At 44.4% G+C, this 7946-nt stretch overlaps 1 long non-coding RNA gene across 1 annotated transcript; it reads left to right on the top strand.

Moving 5' to 3' along the window:
- The first annotated feature begins 3503 nt into the window (after positions 1 to 3503).
- On the top strand, positions 3504 to 7210 carry LOC147359464 (uncharacterized). The gene is made up of 2 exons (XR_015140831.1): positions 3504 to 3674; positions 6541 to 7210. It is a non-coding gene; the product is annotated as an uncharacterized LOC147359464 (long non-coding RNA).
- Positions 7211 to 7946: the final 736 nt, after the last annotated feature.

Genomic DNA, 7946 nt, shown 5'->3' with positions numbered 1-7946 from the left:
ATGATTTTATGTCTTTTGGTCTAGGGAATCATCATGTGATTGTGAGATTTTTATCTTAAAGAATAAAATACACTGTTCATTTCTTCAACAATCACATTCCTAAATGTTTACCTGGCACTGTACTCAGTGCTGGAATGGTCACAAAGATGAACAGAATCTAAGGAACAATCAATCTAGTCAGGGAAATAAACCCTTAAACAAATACAGTACTTTAAAATACTTTCCTCCAAGAATGAAACAGAGTGCTGTGGAAATATTGAGAAAAGAAGGTTAATTTTATTGAGAAAGCTTCAGAGAAGAGACAGCAGCAGGAAGAATAATTGCTATAGCAGCAAGAGCCTGGGAGTCTAGTGTGGTTGGGATTGGCAAGGAATTTGGTGGCCAGATTTCAGAATCTTGGAAGGAAAAATTGAGAAGCAGTAACAAGGAAGGTAGACTGGTGCCAGGTTTTGCGTGGTTGTATGCCCCAGGCTCAGCTGTTTGAATTTTAAGCTATAATCAATGGGGACCCACAAGAATATAAAAAATGAAAGCATTATAATATTAAATCTGGGTTGTAAAAAAAAAACCAGACCAGCAGTTGCGTGTACACTGGAGATCACTTGGGTCATTGTGGTGGTGCTCCAAGGCAGAATGCGGAGGGACTGAACTGAGGGAGGTGGGGAGGATAGAAGGAAAGTAATTCAGGAAATTTGAGAACACATCAGGACTCACCACTGTTAAACAGAAAGATGGTCCTATATTTGTGAGCAATGAAAGGAAGAAAAAGTTAAAAATCAAAAGAATCCTAGCTAACGAGGCCAGGTAGGTCAAGATGCTATCCTCCAAGGAAAGGACGTTGGGAAGACAGACGAGTCTTTGTTGGAAGGTCATGAATCTGGTTTAGGTAACTTTTCATGTCAAGTGCTCATAAGAAACCAGATGGAGTCATCTGTGGTCAGTGCAATTATGGCCTGGCATTTAGAGGAAGTAGGACCGAAAGGAGAGACTTGGGGGAGGGTTTCAATATTGTTCAAAGCAGCAGAGAAACCTGGGAAGATGAATTCAGAATACAAGGCACCTGCTGTCAGGGGACCCTTCAGGATATTGGTCAAAAGAAAAGTTAGTAACAAGGCAGCAGAAGAGGCTTTGGTTAAATAAGTGGAGCCTGGTGTGTTGGACACTGAACATTTCTTTGCAATTATCTGTTCTCCCAGTCTTCCTCAGCAACAAAACTTGGGTTTTATTTAGGGAGCAATGAGCATTCAGGGACAGCCATGTCTGATTTTTCTGAACAATGGGATGTATATGGAAATCTACTGGGGATTTCTGGGGAAGTGTTGGTGTCCTACTAGACACTACTTCTTCTCTTTGCTCTTCCTCCTTCTTTCCTAGACTTCCTAGAACACCAAGTGAGGCCACAAGAATGGGGAGGGATGCCTCCATGTTCAGGATGCTGGGGAATATGGCATCGCTGAGCAATGGACGGCTCTGGGCTCTCTGTCCAGAGAGTTCTTGCTGTGTAAGACCAACAGCATGCATTAGATAATTTAGAGATATGAGTTGGGTGTGATTTTATCACCAGCAGCTGATTCCTCGAGCTGGGATTAACCCCGGGCATTGGCAACAGAGAATCTGAGTCTTCAAAGTTGATGGCAAGATTGGCCTGCCCTTGCTTTGCATCCTTGTCCTGTGGATGCCTCCATGGAAACCTCTTGTGAAAGCTGTAAAAATGCAGACACCTGACCTGCTTCCTGAGAAATCTGTGTGCAGGCCAAGAAGCAACAGTTAGAACTGGACATGAAACAACAGACTGGTTCCAAATCAGGAAAGGAGTACGTCAAGGCTGTATATTGTCACCCTGCTTATTTAACTTATATGCAGAGTACATCATGAGAAATGCCGGGCTGGAAGAAGCATAGGCTGGAGTCAAGATTGCTGGGAGAAATATCAATAACCTCAGATATGCAGATGACACCACCCTTATGGCAGAAAGCGAAGAACTAAAAAGCCTCTTGATCAAAGTGAAAGAGGAGAGTGAAAAAGTTGGCTTAAAGCTCAACATTCAGAAAACTAAGATAAAATATTTGATTCTTTTGAACTGTGGTGTTGGAGAAGACTCTTGAGAGTCCCTTGGACTGCAAGGAGATCCAACCAGTGCATCCTAAAGGAGATCAGTGCTGAATATTCATTGGAAGGACTGATGCTGAAGCTGAAACTTCAGCTGAACTGAACTGAACTGAACTGAGGGGCACCACTCTAGGCTAACTACATCAGCTTATCTGGGAACAGAGCCCGCGAATCTTTTAATATACTTTGCTGTTGTTCAGTCGCTAGTCGTGTCTGATTCTTTGTGACCCTAAGAACTGCAGCACGCCAGGCTTCCCTGTCCTTCACCATCTCCCGGAGCTTGCTCAAACTCATGTCCATTGAGTCAGTGATGCCATCCAACCATCTCATCCTCTGTCACCCCCCTTCTCCTCCTGCCTTCAGTCTTTCCCAGCATCAGGATCTTTTCCAATGAGTCAGCTCTTCTTGTCAGGTGGCCAAAGTATTGGAGCTTCAGCTTCAGCATCAGTCCTATTGAATATTCAGGATTGATTTCCTTTAGGATTGACTGGTTTGATCTTGCTGTCCAAGGGACTCTCAAGAGTCTTCTCCAGCACCACAGTTTGAAAGTATCAGTTCTTCAGTGCTCAACCTTTTTCATGGTCCAACTCTTACATCCATACATGACTACTGAAAAAGCCACAGCTTTGACTATACAGACTGTACACTAAGGTCGAGAAATACAGCTTTAATTTATGATACCTCTGTACTACTTTCAGAGTCACGCATGTAGTCATGCATGCCCACAACCATGGGCAGCCAGGGAAAGTGACTTTGTCTCTCTTATACTGGGATGAGAGTTATACCTATATTTGGATGGATTAAAAATAATTAAAGGGCCAATTAAAAGTCTACAGGTCAAGAAAGTCAGATTTGGATGCTGTCATGCTCTAACTTCATCCTATAAAGCATCAGTCCTTGGTGACTGTAGAAACTCTGAAGGAATGGGAGAATGTGAGGCTACTGAATAATCAAAGGGGACTAAGCAAAGGACTGAATCTTCAAATCTCCCTGGCCATTGAGCCTACAGGCCCCATGATACTTCTGGGAAGACAGTCAGAACTATCCCCATAGAGCAAAGGGAAATGGGGGGACAGAAGCTGGAGTTGGAAGCCAGCCAGTTGGTTAGTTACACCAGGTATGTTTTGAGAAATGAGTCAAGTCTTTACAACACTATATAGTTCTTGTTTTGAGTCACTAGAGAAGACTATTATATATTTCTACTCACTATTTTAATCCTTAAATAACAACAGATAATTTTAAAAAATTCTTCTTTTAACCCAGGAACATAAGGTAACATCTAGCAAGTAGTTTATGTTGACTCTGCACAACAACCAAGAGTGGATAAAGTTTTGTGGTTGTTTATTTGTAGTTTCTCTCTTTGAATATGCATTCTGAAGAAGTGTTTTTTTCAGTATGTGTGCTGTCCAAATGGAAATATTCTCCAAAGTAATAACATCAAGATAAGACCAAGATCAAGCACCAGCGTTATTATGCTTGGCAGCATCCGCAGTATTTACAGTGAAATAGAAATGATTGAACTAACCTCACAGAAGATGGCAAATGCTCAGAGGTTGTCAGCAAAGGTACGTGAGTTTAACTTGTAAAGTGATTCTAAGACCACTTTGTGAAAACATAAATTCCCTCATGGGCTTCCCAGGTGGCACTAGTGGTAAAGAATCCTCCCGGCAATGCAGGGGACGTAAGGGATGCAGGTTCAGTCCCTGGGTTGGGAAGATCCCTTGAAGGAGGGCACAGCAACCCACTCCAGTTTTCTTGCCTGGAGAATCCCATGGACAGAGGATCCTGGTGGGCTACAGTCCATGGGGTTGCAAGAAGTCAGACACGACTGAGCAATCGAGCACATACACACAAACACCCTCATAGAGCACTCATCAACTTCACTCTAGTGCTGAAGTCTTGTTGGGTGGCACGAATGATGATGATTAATGGCTGAAACACCAGTAAACTCCTTTACAGCTACAAAAATGGGAAAACACAATGCTTTAGGCAAAATGCTAAAAACAGACTCCTTTTGGTGAAATGAAGCTGTTTGAATAGATGAAACTAATCGTTTTTATTGAAACCATCTGCAGTGTGGAATGGGAAGTTGTATAGAAAGGTCCTGAGAGACTTCTGTTTGCTTTACTTCAGTAAGAAGAGGGGAGAGAGCACATGGAGCTTGTCTCCATCTATCTGAGACTTCACAAAATAAGGGGCAAAGTGATGGTGGAGGCCAACCTGTGCTGGCAGCTGGCGACCTGGCTCCCTGGTGGTCCATGTGAAGAGGACGAACGTTCTGAAAATGCGACACCAGACACCATTCAAGAAACTGGCAGGTTAAACAGAGTAGCAGAATCTTTGCCCTGTAAGGAAAGGAAGAATAGAGAGAAAGAGAGAGAAGGAGAGACAGGGAGAGGGAGAGAGAAACCCTATCTAACACTTCTGCTGTGTTGGTCTGCTGAAACCACATCTTGAAACCAGGTGTTAAAAATGACCCAACTCGACAGCGAGAATGGCTTTGTAGATAAGTGTATTTTGTAATACTACTCGGAAACTGCAGTTTCATTTAGATAGATCATTCTTCCTTCCTTCTTGTATGAAGATCTTGCCAGGACCAGATTTAGGTTTCAGTGGGTCTACCTTGATGAGAAAACTAAACAAAACAAAATGTACAATACTCCATGGAACTGGTTACAATTTACGGAGGGATGGATTCTAAGTGGTCTCCTCAGACTTTGGAAACTGGATAAAACTAGGTCAGAGGTAAATCCATGACTGTTGGTGCAAACAGCTTTCATAAGGTACGATGTGCATGGTTGAGCAGCACACCAATAATGCTGAGTTTCTGCAATGACCTTATCCATGGACTGAGCACCCTGGGGTGGACGGCGTTCTCTCCTGTGCCGTTCTCCTTGGTTCTTGTGCAACCACAGCAGAGTCCTTGACAAGGCACTGGGCCCTCACCTCACCATCCGCTTCATCAATTTTAATCTTTGAGTTAGTTTATTCCTCACCTTCCATACTGTTTACTCATATGATGGGAGAGAGCGAAACCTATGAAACTATGAAGAAAAGTTTGCCAAATGCTCTCCTGCAAAACATGCTTTAAGTGACCTGTTGCCCCTGCCCTCACCCTGGATTTTCTTGGATTCTACTAGAAATGATATTACTTTTTTTGAACTAAAAGGTTGATGCTGTAGTCTCTGAGCTTCATTTGATCTGCAGCAGGGTGCTTTGAGCTTCCCTGGTGGCTCAGTGATAAAGAATCCACCTGCAATGTAGAAGACACAGACATGGGTTCGATTCCTGGGTCAGGAAGATGCCCTGGAGAAGGAAATGGAAACCCACTCCAGTATTCTTACCTACAGAATCCCACAGACAGAGGAGCCTGAAGGGCTAGGCTATAGGGTTGCAAAGAGTCGGAGATGACTGAGTGACTAACAACAAGGGGTGCCTTGACTCCAGCGATGGTGCCACCCCTTCTGGGTGAGGAACCATAGGACCAGGCAGAGTGGTTGCATTTCCACACAGGTCAGTGCGTGGCCTCATTTCTGGGCGGGCAGTCCCTACAGCAGCAGCTCTTATGCTAGAAAGTGGCAACAGAACCCATAAGTCTAGGGCTATTTTAGGACTTAGAACACTCGGTGATTATGGCCATAGATTAATTTTTAAGTGAGCTCTGCTATCAGATTTCCCTTTGACCGTTGCCTGGGCATCAGCACCCCCAGGAATGAACACTCTGAGCACTGAGCTGGCCTGGTGGGTCCCGTGGAATCATGAAACACACGGCTGCCTTCTGTTCTCAACATGAGTCCCTCCATTCCTCTACGTGAGTGCCGAGTGGGTATTATTCCACCCACCATCGGGGTGTGTGGATTAGGGGCAGGGTTCATGGATGGCCATGGAGGAATGGCACCATCTTAGAGCTGACCAGTAGGATGTGTTTGTCTATGCCTGGGAGTTTGACCAGATTTGATTGCAATTCAAATGTCAGGCATTAGACTATATCAATAATAGAGACTTCAAAAGAGAGTTGTTTGGAGCTTACATGTTGACAAACACCTGCTTTAAATGCCCATCCTGAAAGCTTAGCTCCTAGGCCAGCTCCTCCCTGCCCACCCCCCGACACACACACGGTTTAATGGAAAGTGCCAGCAGAGGAAGGGTTAAGAGATGACATTGTCCTCTTGCATCTGCTCTGCCTGTTGCAACTGGAAAAGGCTGAGATTAATCTTTGTAAAAGCAGTCATATTGGAAAGACGAATGTGACTCTCACCATAACACTGGGCCCTTTATAGCCTGATGTCTAACTGCATTGGAATGTTATTCTTTCCATTGCCGTTATGACTGTACTTGGATTTGAAACTACTGGGTCTTGTTCCAGTACAAATCTCAATCTGCCCTTTCTCTTATGAACTTTAAAACATCCCTGTCTGCCTTATCCTACAGGTTTCCACTGAATCCAGATGTGAGGAGCATTCTGTATTCTACTGAGTGGCTTCGTCACCTTTCAGAGTTCCAGCGGGGAGCCCCAGGCCACAGGGCACAGGTGGCTGGCCAGGGGGGAGCTTTTCCTCAGGGTCCCACTGTGGAGTCTCTCCCCAGCCTTACGGCTAATAAGGTGTATAGGCCAGTCTGAGGAGACCAACATTATTTTGGAAATCTGGTGGTGCTAAGCCTTTGATCGCTGATTTCTAACTGTCTTGAAAACCTTCAGCCTCCCAACAGTTGCACGCTGTGGTTTTGTGTCTGTGTGAGGTGACTAACAGCGCCGGCAGTCTTGTGTGGGGAACGTATTCACCCAGCACCCAAACCACCTACCGGCTTCCGGCAGCTCTTATCAGCCCAGCCATCGGCCACGAGCTGACATTTCAGTGCTCAGAAGCTCCCTACCCCCACCTTTAAAAAAAAGTGACAGGAGGAGAAAAAGGCTCATTTGGCAGTAGTTCGCTCTTGCTTTTTTGGCCTGGAGAAAGACATTGAAAGTGGTAGAAGATTGTTTAGTAACAGCTGGCGAGCACCAGGGTGTGAGGCTGATTTTCAGATATGACAGGCACTTACAGGAATGCTGCCAGATACAGCTGTTTAAAAGGCTTAATAAACAGCAAGTCAATACTAATCTTTGCCAAATTAATCTTTTCCCTGACAGCCCATCAGAGCAATTATGTTTAGGCTTATTGTAAACACACAATTGTCAAACAGGGACACTGCAGCCTTAAAATACTGTAGTTTGGTTTTTAGTCTCTGTTTGGGAGTGATTTTTTTCCTTTCTGTACATAGAATTATAAGTCATTCCATTTCATTTCCAGTTACTATTTTTTTTTTTTTCTGGCCTCATGTCAGCGTGAATGAAATTTCACTTTCAAATGTCTTTGCTAGCAAGCTGTTAATACAATGAGCAATGATGACACTGGAGGAGGCGTGCTGGTGTGTGCAGCTAACAGGGCACAGTTCCGACCAGTGCTGACATGTAACAGGCCACTGTCCTCAGTGGTCTCCGGGTCCCAGGACAAGAATTTGTCTTCACTTCCTACCTCCTACAAGGTAATCCTGTTCTGGATACAAAGGACAAGATGTTGGCTGCATAGGAAAAGAGAAAACAGTCTCAAGTTTCTGCAGACATGTGCTGCAGAGCCTATACATCTTGGTTTAGAAGTGACACCTCCCTCCCCGCATTCCCTGCCTCCCTCCTTCAGGACTGTGAAATCGTGAGGGAAGGTGCTCCTATACTGGGACCTGGTTCTAAATAAACCTAGGGAAATCTCCTTTGAGCATCTTCAAAAAAAAAAACAAAAAACGACGGTTATGAGGAGGGAAAGCGGGGGTGGGGAGGTTGGATGAATTGGGAGATTGGG

The sequence above is a fragment of the Bos grunniens genome, chromosome 14 (genome assembly GCF_055505025.1).
Source record: "Bos grunniens cultivar Pamir isolate PY7600 chromosome 14, Bosgru_T2T1.0, whole genome shotgun sequence".
Classification (NCBI taxonomy): Eukaryota; Metazoa; Chordata; class Mammalia; order Artiodactyla; family Bovidae; genus Bos; species Bos grunniens.
This window is presented reverse-complemented; position numbering and strand designations above follow the sequence as displayed.